The following is a 12,944-nucleotide window of genomic DNA, read 5'->3' as shown; positions in this document are numbered from 1 at the left end:
TCAAATACATTAGTTTGGAAGAAAAATTAGTGCTAAGAATGTACATAGAAAAGATTCTAGCAAGCCAGGCATGGTGGTTGGTGCATACCACTAATTCCAACATTTGGAAGGCAGAGGAAGTGGGCCAGGAATTCAAGAATCACCTTGGCTTCTTAACAAGTTCAAGGCCACCCTGGTCTACCTGATACACTATTTCAAAACTGGAAAAAAGGACAACAACAGAAGTTCTGATACCATAAGCTCCAAATTAATTGTGGTGGGTACTGTTGGATTTCTGGGAACTGAAGTCTGGAGCTCACAAGTGAGGGAAGGCTGGTCTTTCTGTTTGCCTTCTCAAGTTGGCTCAGTCTCCACTGAGTGGAGTTCTGTTGCACTCTTTACCCCAAGATGCTGATCTCTATGCACTTGGTTGCTAGTTGGTTAATTTCTTAGTTGGTTTTGGTTAAAGTGCATCCATGGCAATAGACAAATAGATAACAACATTGGGATTGTGTCCACTCTGCTCCCTGTCTGTCCTTCTGAAACTGCATTCCTTGTAGCCAGAGCTGTGTTGGGTAGATATGTCCATAGACCCAATTACTAATCTAGAACTCGTCCTTTATTGCTGTATTTATACTGGAGTATCAATAGTTTGCTGATGCTAAAGGTAATACTTCCTTTGTTCATTGTCATCCCCGTGGGTCTCCTTCACTGTGTCCATACCTCTGTACACTGCACTTTCCTTTACTTTGTATGTAAACCCCTCATAGAATCACCTGTGTTACATGGGAAGCAGTTCACTTTATACTCAAGTATTCCTAAGGTGTTCGTTGATTTCATTTTTCATAATAGCTATGCACTAATTGTATAGTAAACCAAAGATCTTGTCATCCCCTCCCATGGGTCACTTAGCTTTGCTTTACTGTGATATGGTAAGCTTTGTCAATTTTTTATTGTTCAAATGGCCTTTGTAAGCTCAGTTTGTCAGTTTACTGTTTATTATAGACTTTTAGCCACTTACTATCATCTCTGTTAAAATTATTCACAAATTATATTTTTTGTATTCTGATTTTGTTTAAAATTATCATACAGTATAAAATTATGTTCAGTCAAGTTGCTTGTAGGCTGTTCAACCAATAAGGCTTCCAGTTCACAGAGCTTCCCTATGCTAAGGATTTGTACATGTGATCCCCTGGGTTGTTTTTCAATCTTTTAATTTATGTTTTATCTATAAATCTGTCCATTTTCCAGTTAATGGGCAGTAAGGTTTTTTCCTAATCTTTGAGTGCATTGAGTAACATTGCTCTGAATAACCATGTGAGCAGTATGTGTTCATATAAATTTTAATTTTGTATATGAAATGAGTTAGGGTTCAGACACATTTATAGTCAAGAAAAGCAAAATGAATGCAAGAACAAAATGTCATTTTGATCTAAGAGTATGAGAAAAATAAAATTATTAAGTCTTATTCCTGGTGGGCATAAGAGCAAAGTCAGTGACTGGAAGTTACTGGAGGCAGTGTAAATCTTAATAGTGCTTTTGGAAAGTAAAATAGTAATAATTCTTAAAAGTAAAAGTACACCTGTCACTCGACCCAGAAACTCCCTGCTGAAAATTCAACTCACAGTAATAAAGGTGCCAACATGTCAGGACACATATATGTAAACCAGTGTACTTACATCAGTGTGGCTGGCATAGCAAAGTCAATGCCAATGACATAAGACAGGGCAGAAAAACATACAGAATAGGATATTTTGCAGCCTTTTTTCAAATAGTGAACTGTAATCGTAGCAGTTAGAAAGCATTCTGAGGTAATGTCCAGTAGTAAAGAAAATAGATATATGCAATATGATGACATTTTTGTTAGACTAACAACGACAAAAGGGGATTGTGATTACAGATGCAAACAATTAGATAAAATGCAGAAGGATGAACCCAGTTTTGTAGATGTGTTGTTAGTACAGTGTGTTTGCTGCTTTCCTTGTTACTAGGACAGAATACATGACAAGAAGCAACTCAGAGGAAGAGGGGCTTAATTCGGCTCACAGTTTGAGGGTGCAGGTCAGCATGGTTGGCAGGATGGTAAAGAGAGCATGAGTGTGAGGCAGGTGGTCACATCGCATGCACAGTTAGGAAACAGAGAGAAGAATGCAGGCGCTTGCCATACTTCATTTAGTCCAGGATCTGGTGGGATAATCCTGTTGACTTTCAGGGCAAGTCTATCTGCTCAGTTAAATCTTTCTGGAAACAGGTCCATAGACACACCCACAAGGGTATTTCCAAGATTCTAAACCTAGTTTTCTACAATGAAAATGATCACACACAGGTTAGTTGTTCATGGGATTTGGAAGAGAGGCAAAAACACTGAGCAAAAATAGATAAATAGATAATAAATAAGTAAGTAAATAAATAAATAAATAAATAAAGACTAGCCTACTCATTTGTCCTACAATCTTTTTTAATCAAGTGAAGTAAAATCATTCCCCAGATTAAACAACTCTTGGACTGTCACAGACACCACTGCCGCTAAACCCTGCCAGGAACTAACCAAGCTGACACAGATCCTGCATGCTCAGGGCTCTTTCTTGTAAAACCGTGCCCCTCACCTCAGCCCTCAAGATGCCTTCCATTGCTGCCTTACTTAGCTACGAAGTTGGAGACCCTCCTCCCCAGCTGAGACAGTTCATAGCACTTAAAGGACGTTTTTACTAATGTTGATTTCAAAGGGGAAACTCAAAGTAAATGTGTGGAAAATAATGTGTTTTCCCAATCTCCTGTCCTGAGGCAATGAACAGAAACTAGAGTTTCTCTTCCCCAAAGTAGACCATGGAAAACCAAACTCTTCATTCCCAAAGCCATAAAATAAATAAATAAAAATAAAATTGCTACTTTACTGTGTAACGGCCAATTATAAACAAATTCTAGGACGGGCCTAGCTTAGATTGTCTAATTATAGGACTTAGGATTTCCATTCCAGAAAATTCCTGCAGAGGAACCTGACAGTGCTAATGGTTTTCCACACTCAATCTGTTCTATCCCTGATTCCTATTCCTGGGCTTGCTTGGACTTTTCTTGTCTAGGAATGTTTCTGCATGATTGTCTTTAAGTTGTCAAACCTATGAACAAAAATGAGAAGATCACCCTGGGTCATTGAGTCCTTATCTGGGAGGCTCCTCCTGTGCATGTAAAACTTTGATTAAAAAATTTGGTAAGCTTTCCTCTCACAAACCTGTGACCTTTGGTAGGTGAGGGAAGGTTCCACCTCACCACTCTCCTGCTCCCTGCATCCCCCTTCTCCCTATATTTACTAACTGATTTTAAGGATATTATAAAAGATGCAAAGAGACCAGTGTTGATCTAGATCTGCATTCCTCAAGTGCAGGAGCCTCTGTCTCAAAGAGGTTAGGTGCTCTACCCTCCTGGCATGTGGAGATGACCACCAATTTAAAATCTGTGGGGCCTTGTCATTTAGGGTGTGTTTGTTTGCATGGATACCCCACTATGCAGGTGTAATGGATTAAATTCCTGCATGTTGGTAGCTGAACTCTGTGGTGGTATTGTGTTCCCCAAAATATTGTGCACCCTAATAAACTTATCTGGGGTCAGAGAACAGAACAGACACTAGATACAGAGGCTAGAAAATTGTGGCACTCACGCCTTTAATCCTAGCATTCAAGAGGCAGAGATCTACCTGGATCTCTTTGTGTTCAAGGATACAGCCAAGCATAGTGACTCATGCCTTTAATCCCAGAAAGCAGCCTTTAATCCCAGGGAGTGATGGCAGAAAGCAGAAAGGTATATAAGGCATGAAGACCAGAAACTAGAAGCTTTTGGCTGGTTAAGCATTCAGGCTTTCGAGAAGCAGTTCAGCTGAGATTCATTTGGATAAGGACTCAGAGGCTTCCAGTCTGAGGAAACAGGATCAGCTGAGGAATTGGCAAGGTGAGGTGGCTGTGGCTTGCTCTGCTTCTCTGATCTTCCAGCATTCACCCCAATAACTGGCCTCAGGTTTGTTTTATTAATAGGACCTTTTAAGATTCATGTTACAGAACTCAGCATCCAACTACTTTTTTTTTTTCCTTTGGTGGTTGGAGATGGGACTGAAAGTGACAATCTTGTCGATGGGTGCTCCCTGGGCAGCCAGTCCCATCCTTCAAGAAGCCATCTCGTTAGGGCTAAAGGGGGCTTACTATGAGCTAAAGCTGTTACTCTTACCCTGTGAAACTAGAGATACACCCAGTTTTGAGCCATCTGGTGTGGGTCTGGGATTCAGGATGTTCCAAAGGATTTAGGGGTGCTGTACTAAAATCTTGGATATATACCAAATATGTCCTACTCTATCACAATGGATATCAGTTTATAAATGCATAAACAAATCAGAAAAATATAATGAATGGACATAAACTTATGCAGAAATTTGTCTATTGTGTTAATTTTTTAAAAAATCTATATCCAGATATTTAAAATTTTACTTTAAAGGCTTCTCTGCACACAGCAAATGGTAACTTGACATGAAAACGTGCTGGAACCTGTACCAGATAGGTGACTTGCAGCTAATCACAAGAAGCCATGTTTGTGACCAAATTAAGTATAAACCATGCTTAAAAAGACAGGTGGGTGTTATCACCAATAGGGCTATCTCAGAACTCATTTCCAGTTTCGGATCACACTTCCTTTTCTCTAGCTATGCATTTGGAGACGGGAATTTTAAACCTTTTTTTTTTTTCTTTTTTTGTCCTGAATGCTGCCTGATTCTAGAATCACAAGTAAAGTCAATTAAGATCACTCAGAGTTGATATGCTAGAATTTTTCTCTACTGATATTCATCAGGCTCAGTGGTTAAGAGCACAGGCTGCTTTTGCAGAAGATCCAGGTTCAGTTTTCAGTACCCACATAGCAGTTTACAATTGCCTATAACTCCAGTTTATGGGAATCCAACACCTTCTTCCCTCTTCTAACCTCTGAGGATGTCTGCATGTACATGGTGCTCAGTCATACACTTAGGCACACACACACACACACACACATAAACATAAAATAGATACAGCTTAATGTTTTTGAAAAATCTAGGGTATACAGCTACTTATGCTAATTAATGCTAACTAGTGTTAATGAGTTAATACAGAGTTATGTGAGTTCTGGAGTTTATCTAGGTGTCTACCAACAGGAATGGATGAGGATAGTGAGGTATGTATACACAGAAGTAAAGAGTTAAGTTACATTGTTTGCAGGGAAACAGATGCTGCCAGGGACAATCATATCATCGTAAGCAAATCAAGGCAGTCTCAGAAAGACAAATACTGTTAGGTTTTCTATCATATGTGATTCAGGTAAAGTCACGTATTAAAAGAAAGTAGAAATGAAATTGTCTAGGTGGAACAAAAGAGACAAACAGGAGGAGAAGAATCTAGAGAAAGGAGAGGAGGACTGGGATGGGACTGGGCAGGATATGTTCAAAATACAATATATACCTTATGGAATTTTTTTAAAAAATTTTAATTGAGAAAGAATAAAAATGGTATTGATTCCCAGTTGTTCCTCTGTGCAGGGGTAGGGGAGAAAGCAGAGAAAGGCAGGGGAGGGCAGAGAAAGGCAGGGGAAGGCAGAGAAAAGGTGGCTTTGAATACACACAACTTTATATTTTGTGTCAATCAAAGCATTCTTTATATTCATCTATTTATTTTACATCCCAGCTGCAGCCTCCCCCCATCCTCCCCTTCAAGTCCCTCTCTCCCCTGACCCCCTCCCTCCCAGACTCCTTCTCTTCCATCTCCATCTGGGAAAGGGAAGGTCTCCTGTGAGTATAAAACATGGCATATCAAGTTGCAGTAAGCTAAGCAACTCCCTGTGTATTAAGGCTCAGCAAAGCAACCTAGTATGAGGAGTAGGGTCCCAAAAGCCAGTAACAGAGTCAGAAACAGCCCCTGTTCCCACTCTTAGGAGTCCCATAAGAGGACCAAGCTATACAACTATGACACACATGCAGAGCCCCTAGGTCAATTTCATGCAGATTCCCTGGTTGTGGCTTCAGTCTCTGTGAGCCCCTATGAGCCCAGGTTAGTTTAATCAAAGCATTTTTATAATCTGAAAATATATAAAAGAGGAATAATATAAAAGAGGAAAGAGAGAGAAACCTTATGATAGGGTTTTCCAAAGGAGGATAGCTATTAACATTGCTTGCAGAAAATAGGACTGACTGAACAGGATATGAAGTGTCCCCAGAAAGTTCATGTATTAAAGGCATGGTGAGACAATGATGGGTTTTCAATAATGGGGTTTTGGAAAGTGAAAAGAGCCTTCTGGTTCTGACCTAATCAGTGGAATCTTTGATATAATCAAAATATGATGACATCACTAGGAGGTGGGGCCTAGTTAGAACAAACAGATCATTGAAAATGCACCCTGGATGGACTGCCCCTTGCCTTCTCCACCCCCATCTCTCTCTCTTTCTGCTTCTTATTTACCACAAAGTGAACAGCTTTTCTCCACCATGAGCTACTATGCCACCTGAGGCCCAGAAAGAGAGACCAGGGACTGGAACCTCTGAAATAATGAGTCTACGTGATTTTTTCTTCTTTCAAGACATTTATCATAATGAAAGACTAACACAGAAGAAGACAAGAATTCCCATGGCAGAGAAGTAATGAAAGGCATTCCAACTAAAGCAAGCAGTGTTTACAAAGACACAATGAGAAAAGGGATCCTCAAAATTAAATGAGACGTAAAGAAAGCAGTCTGGTCGTATATGTCACACTGAGGATGTTCGGGTTTGATACTATTTTTCAAACTCAGCAACAGTGAGACCTAGACTCTGGGATTCTGTAGAAGGCTATCCTCCAGGATTCTGAAGAAGTCTGTCCTCCAGGATTCTGTAGAGGGCTACCCTCCAGGATTCTGTAGAAGGATATCCTCCAGAATTCTGTAGAAGTCTGTCCTCTAAGATTCTGTAGAGGGCTATCCTCCAGGATTCTGCAGAAAGCTATTAAGTAGGGTCTTAAGCAGAAACTCTGTCAAATGTCAGTAGTATCCCATTCTCCACCCCTAGCCAGTTATGGAACCTGAAGCACCTGTACACACTGCTGAGTGCTGCCTTTGGGACAAACTCTTCTCTTCTCCTTCTGTAGAGCCACTATTTTGATAATGAAGTGGGGATGTGTGTGAACAGGTCTTTAGCCCTGGGCAGTGGGTTTCATGCTGACTCTAAATATGGCTTTCCTGGTAGAAGACAAACTGGAGATGGAGAAGGAAGGCATGGAGACTCTGGGAGGTTGCAGCAGTGTTGTGGGTCAGAAGTGAGACCAACGTGTCCCATGACAGATGCTAAACATTTGAAGACACATTTTATTCTGAACTAATTTCAAACCTATTGCCTCCTCTCCATAGCTGCAGCAACATTCTTGTTCAAATCAACCTTATGAATACCCCTTCTGTCTACCCATCTCCTGAACCTTCCCTGTTCTTCAAATCAGTCTCTTCATTGTCTCAAATAGAACTTTCTTAACAACAAACCAAATCATTTTTAACTGCATCTAAAGAACCTATGGTTGATGCCTGTCTTTGAAGGATCAAGAAGAGCTTTGATGTGGAGAATAAAACCCACTCCAAACCAAACTCTTCCTCGTTTCTTTGGTCTCCTGACTCAATTTCTAAGAAATAACTTGATGCATTCCAATCTCTTGAATGTGTCAGAACATCTTTTTTTTTTTTCATTTTGTAATACAATTCAGTTCTACATATCAGCCACGGATTCCCTTGTTCTCCCCCCCTCCCGCTCCCCTCACCTTCCCCCCAGCCTGCCCCCCATTCCCATCTCCTCCAGGGCAAAGCCTTCCCCACAGACTGAGATCAACCTGGTAGACTCAGTCCAGGTAGGTCCATTCCCCTCCTCCCAGGCCGAGCCAAGCGATCCTGCATAGGCCCCAAGTTTCAAACAGTCGACTCATGCAATGAGCACAGGGCCCGGTCCCACTGCCTGCATGCCTCCCAAACAGATCAGGCCAATCAACTGTCTCACCCACTCAGAGGGCCAGAACATCTTTTATAATTTCCCTCTGGCCTGGAATGTTGTTCTCACCTCCTCTTTCATTAGTTGAGACTCACCTGGAGTTTCTTCTTCACAGAAGAGTCTTTTCTGCAGTCATGTCTGCATGGAAGTTCCTCACTCTGCTTCTGGTCCTGCAGTGCAGATCACACCGAAGTTTACTCCAATTGTTGTGAATCCTTCAAACTCAACCTTGTGTTCTGGCTCATCTTTCAAATCCAGTGCCTGGCAGGCACATACCCACCCCGAAATACTCTTTTGGAGAGGATGAAAGAGGAGAAAACTAGCATAAGCAGATATATGGCCACACTAACTTTGTAATCTCACAAGTATTGTTGAAAAGAAAAATGGTGTGGAATATAGGGTGCCTCAATGATGAGATGGTCAGTACATTTGTCAAAGGTGGGCTACAGGAAGATCGGACCCTGGGTACCGGCCAAGATAAAGAACTCTTGTCAGAAGTTTTATATACTGAGGGACATAAAATTGAGCTTTGAAATTTTTGATCAATTTTCCTTAGCCACTAAACCATTGCTGGCATTTCTAAAACAAAAACAAAAAACAAAACAGTAGTACTTGTACACAATCACTTATGTAATCTCCAACTACATGTTAAACAATTACAAATAAGATATCAAAAATAGAGATTTTTAGCTGGGTGTGGCACATACCAGTAATATCTTTGTAGTTACAGGCAAGAGAATCAGGAGTTCAAGACTCTGTCTAGAAAAAAAAAAAGAACAAAAACAAAAAATAAACAAGAATACTTATTTCTTGTAAAACACCTGCAATCATAGCACATGGGGTAGAAAGACAGAAAAAGCATAAGTATGAAACCAGTTGGGCTATAAAGTGTGTTCCAGGCAAGCCTGGCTTATAAGAAATGAGTCTGTCCTCTTAGACAACAAAACAAAACACAGATTTCTGACTACTCTAGGAATATATTGCAGAATAAGAAATAAGACTTAACCAGATTGGGCTGGAGGGGGGATGCTTCAGCAGTTAAGAGTGTATATTGTTCTTGCAGAGGATCCGAGTTCAGTTCCAAGCATCTACTTTGGACAACTCACAACTGTCCGTAACTCCAGCTTAGGGGATTCTATTCTCTTATAGCTTCTACAGGCACCCATTCACACATGGCAACACAGACACATACATACACATGAATTAAAAAAAAATCTTAAATTTTATGAGTTAACCAGACCAGGTAAATAAGGTTGTTTCAGAAGTTAGAAGCCAGCAACTCTGCTCTCACTCACAATTGAGTCAACCAACTCAGAGTTACAGAGTAGAGACTTCCTGCAAGCGAACATGGGAGTCAATACTGATGCACGGTAGTTGAATCTGCAGTAACTTGGAGATGGGAACAGCAAAATTTTCTTGCTCAAAGAACCTCCAAGAAGTTGGAATTACTTTGTATTTGTGGAACCAGCACATTCATGGGATGTTGAACTAGGGTATTATTTTACCCAAAGCAACTTCTCAGAATATGTCATGGGTGATCCGAGCAGAGTCTATAGAATGGAGCCATGGAAGTGTGCTCTGGGGTTTGCAAACACTTTTGCTGAGGTGTCTTGTACAGTGTTTTATGAATTGAGAAGAGCAGTAGCAGCAATTTACTCTCAATTCCCAAAGAAAAGCAACCAAACCTGGAATCGATTACTTTGTGCTAGTTCAATACTTACTTAATGTTACATGTTAAGCAACAGGATTTTACAACTCACTAGTCCTTCACTTACAGAGAATTAAGCAATAAAAAATCCATTCTCCTCCCAAATGCCAAGAGCCACAGCCAGGCACTAATAAGTGAGTGAAGGTATTGAGTGAGTCAGTCAGCACATTGATTCCTTTTTTTACCCAAATATCTATAACTTCACAATATGTAGGGACTCTTTAATAGACTCCAAAAGCTCTTTCCTCCGACATTCTGTAACCTCCTGCCTTCTTTCCCCTCCTCCCCAAGGTGGGGCCTCAGGTACCTACAGATGTCCACATTACTAAGTACCTTAAGTTAGAAACCTGGTTTATCTTGCTCAGTGTCCCTTGCATCAGGGAATTCCCTTGCACCAAGTAGAATTTTGCCTTCATGCCATCCTTGTGAAATACATACTGTTTATTTCATGATGATATGACACCCATTTGAGCTTTGTACAGGTTGTCAATGAGTGGCAGATCTATAAACTGAACCAATTGTTCTGGCTCCAGTCTCTGATGTCTGTCAACCTTCATGATATGCTTCCTCTCTGATAGTCACATGCAATTCTACAGGAAGATACTCTCCCTAAATGGTAGACATTCAATGTTCATTCATAGCCTTTTATCACCCTTTGCTTTTTTGGCCCAGTGTTCAGCGTATAAGAGCACATAGACACAGGAGGATCAGTGATGGACAGCAGGAAGTGATGACATTCTACAGTCATCACTCTGAGATGAAAATTTATAAATTTCTGGGGTTTTGTAGAGTTCTAGAATGTCTATCCCTTCCTCGGGGTCAAAGAGAGAAAGGCTTACCATTCTTTGAGGTTTGATGGAAACAGATCAGCTGCACAGTCCTTGGCAACTCTAACCAGGACCCAGCATTTGGAATGGAAAGGCAGTTACCTTTTAAGTAGGTCCTAGGTGCCTATCATGAGGCACTTAGTCAAAGAAGCCATCTTAACAGGAAAAGAACATGGAAGCTTGGGAGACTGCTGTGCAATCCTGAGCCAACAATGAAGGCTTCATTAGTCTGCATTTTTGGGTTTCCAGCTGTTGTCTCAGTAGGGCCCTAAGTTGCTGCACACGTCTGAGGGATCAGGTCATGAGGAAGAACATAAACACTGAGTATTTTCTTACCTGATCATGATCTTGTAGTACAGCTATGATTTTGATAAGAATAAATAAAGTAAGCTGAAATGTTTCTTATTTTCTTTCAGACAAGAAAGTGTAGATTTAAACAGAAACACACACATATGCACATGCACACACACATGCATGCACACCAGCACACACAAACACACACACACACACACACACACACAAGCACACACACACATACACACACACACACACACACACACACACACACACACAAACACACATACCATGAAAGTAAAAGATCAGCAAGAGATTGCAGGTGAGGGTCAGGTGGGGGTTAAGAAGGCAACTGGGAGCAAGGTACATAATACGTATTATGTCTTAATCAAAGCTATTATTTTGTACAAACTAAAGATTTATTTAAGAATGCCAAACAAATTACCCAGTCCTACCATTCCAACTCCTAAACCACCATTATCAATTACTACTTTTTTTTTTTTTTTTTTTTTTTTTTTTTGGTTTTTCGAGACAGGGTTTCTCTGTGTAGCTTTGCGCCTTTCCTGGAACTCACTTGGTAGTCCAGGCTGGCCTCGAACTCACAGAGATCCGCCTGGCTCTGCCTCCCGAGTGCTGGGATTAAAGGCGTGCGCCACCACCGCCCGGCTGATTACTACTTTAAAAAAAAAAAAAAAAATATGCTGAGCCCTGGCTAAATATTTACAAGCAGTATGCCATTAATCTTACCAGTGTTTTTAGAAAATACACAATGATGGTCTCTTTTATGGAGGAAGATCAAAGAAGCTAAACAAATCAGCCATATTCACTGAGTGGAAACAGGATCTGACCTCAATATTCAGAAGGTCTCAGTCCTGGGATGTTCATTATTTTGCTAAAGTACTGTAGCCCCTGGACTCTCTCCTGCCTCCTGTAGCTCCCCACTGCAGTCCCTGGACTCTCCCCTGACTCCTGCAGCTCCCCACTGCAGTCCCTGGACTCTCCCCTGACTCCTGCAGCTCCCTACTGCAGTCCCTGGACTCTCTCCTGACACCTGCAGCTCCCCACTGCAGTCCCTGGACTCTCCCCTGACTCCTGCAGCTCCCCACTGCAGCTCCTGGACTCTCCCCTGCCTCCTGCAGCTCCCCACTGCAGTCCCTGGACTCTCTCCTGACACCTGCAGCTCCCCACTGCAGTCCCTGGACTCTCCCCTGCCTCCTGCAGCTCCCCACTGCAGTCCCTGGACTCTCTCCTGCCTCCTGCAGCTCCCCACTGCAGCTCCTGGACTCTCTCCTGCCTCCTGCAGCTCCCCACTGCAGTCCCTGGACTCTCTCCTGCCTCCTGCAGCTCCCCACTGCAGTCCCTGGACTCTCTCCTGCCTCCTGCAGCTCCCCACTGCAGTCCCTGGACTCTCTCCTGCCTCCTGCAGCTCCCCACTGCAGTCCCTGGACTCTCCCCTGCCTCCTGCAGCTTGTCATCTTATCCATGCAGCTTGTCCTGCAAAATGGATGGTATCTGATAAAGAATTGCTCCTTGTTTGGTACCATCCATCTGTGGATTTCTGATGCCAGCCTTGTGCACCCTGAATTTCAGTTGTTGAACACAGGGAAGGGTACTTTTCCCTTCGTCCACTGCAGAAAGAGGTAAGACTGGGGAGTTTTACGGGGGGAAAAATACCTTTCACTAGCCCAGAATATCCTTCTTCTTTTTACTCGCCTGTGTTTACTTGGCTGGGCTCTATTTACTATACTTGGGATTTCTTTTAAAATTAAGCAATCTTATATGTTCCACTTAGTAAATACCATGGACTATCTTCAGTTTATGTGTAAATAACTCCTTTAACCATCATAGCTCTAAAAGGTAAGCGCTCCTCTTTCCTTTGTATCTCAGATGAGTAAACTGAGGCACATCAAGGTCATGCTATGCACGCAAGGCTGTAACCACTGTAAACACTGTGATCCAGATTGTATGTGTAATGCCTCTGATGCAGCTATTGGGTTTCTGGATCACTGTATCCTGAAGATTCTGAAAGGTTTGCTAACTCTTGCTTAACTCAGTCTAAAGACAGAAAGAGATAAATTAGTACTGGGCAAAGAGAACAAAAGGAGGTTCTGGCTGCTTCTGTTGCATTATG

The 12,944-nt window shown here is 41.8% G+C and overlaps 1 long non-coding RNA gene across 1 annotated transcript; it reads right to left on the bottom strand.

The window, feature by feature from the left end:
- Window positions 1-8,078: 8,078 nt before the first annotated feature.
- Window positions 8,079-12,449, bottom strand: LOC128094376 (uncharacterized). The gene is made up of 3 exons (XR_008212943.1): window positions 11,561-12,449; window positions 8,692-8,743; window positions 8,079-8,154 (listed from the first exon to the last, which is right to left on the bottom strand). It is a non-coding gene; the product is annotated as an uncharacterized LOC128094376 (long non-coding RNA).
- Between the last annotated feature and the right edge of the window lie 495 nt (window positions 12,450-12,944).

The sequence above is a fragment of the Peromyscus californicus genome, unplaced genomic scaffold, assembly GCF_007827085.1.
Source record: "Peromyscus californicus insignis strain IS unplaced genomic scaffold, ASM782708v3 Scaffold_4__1_contigs__length_199733344, whole genome shotgun sequence".
Taxonomy (NCBI): domain Eukaryota; kingdom Metazoa; phylum Chordata; class Mammalia; order Rodentia; family Cricetidae; genus Peromyscus; species Peromyscus californicus.
This window is presented reverse-complemented; position numbering and strand designations above follow the sequence as displayed.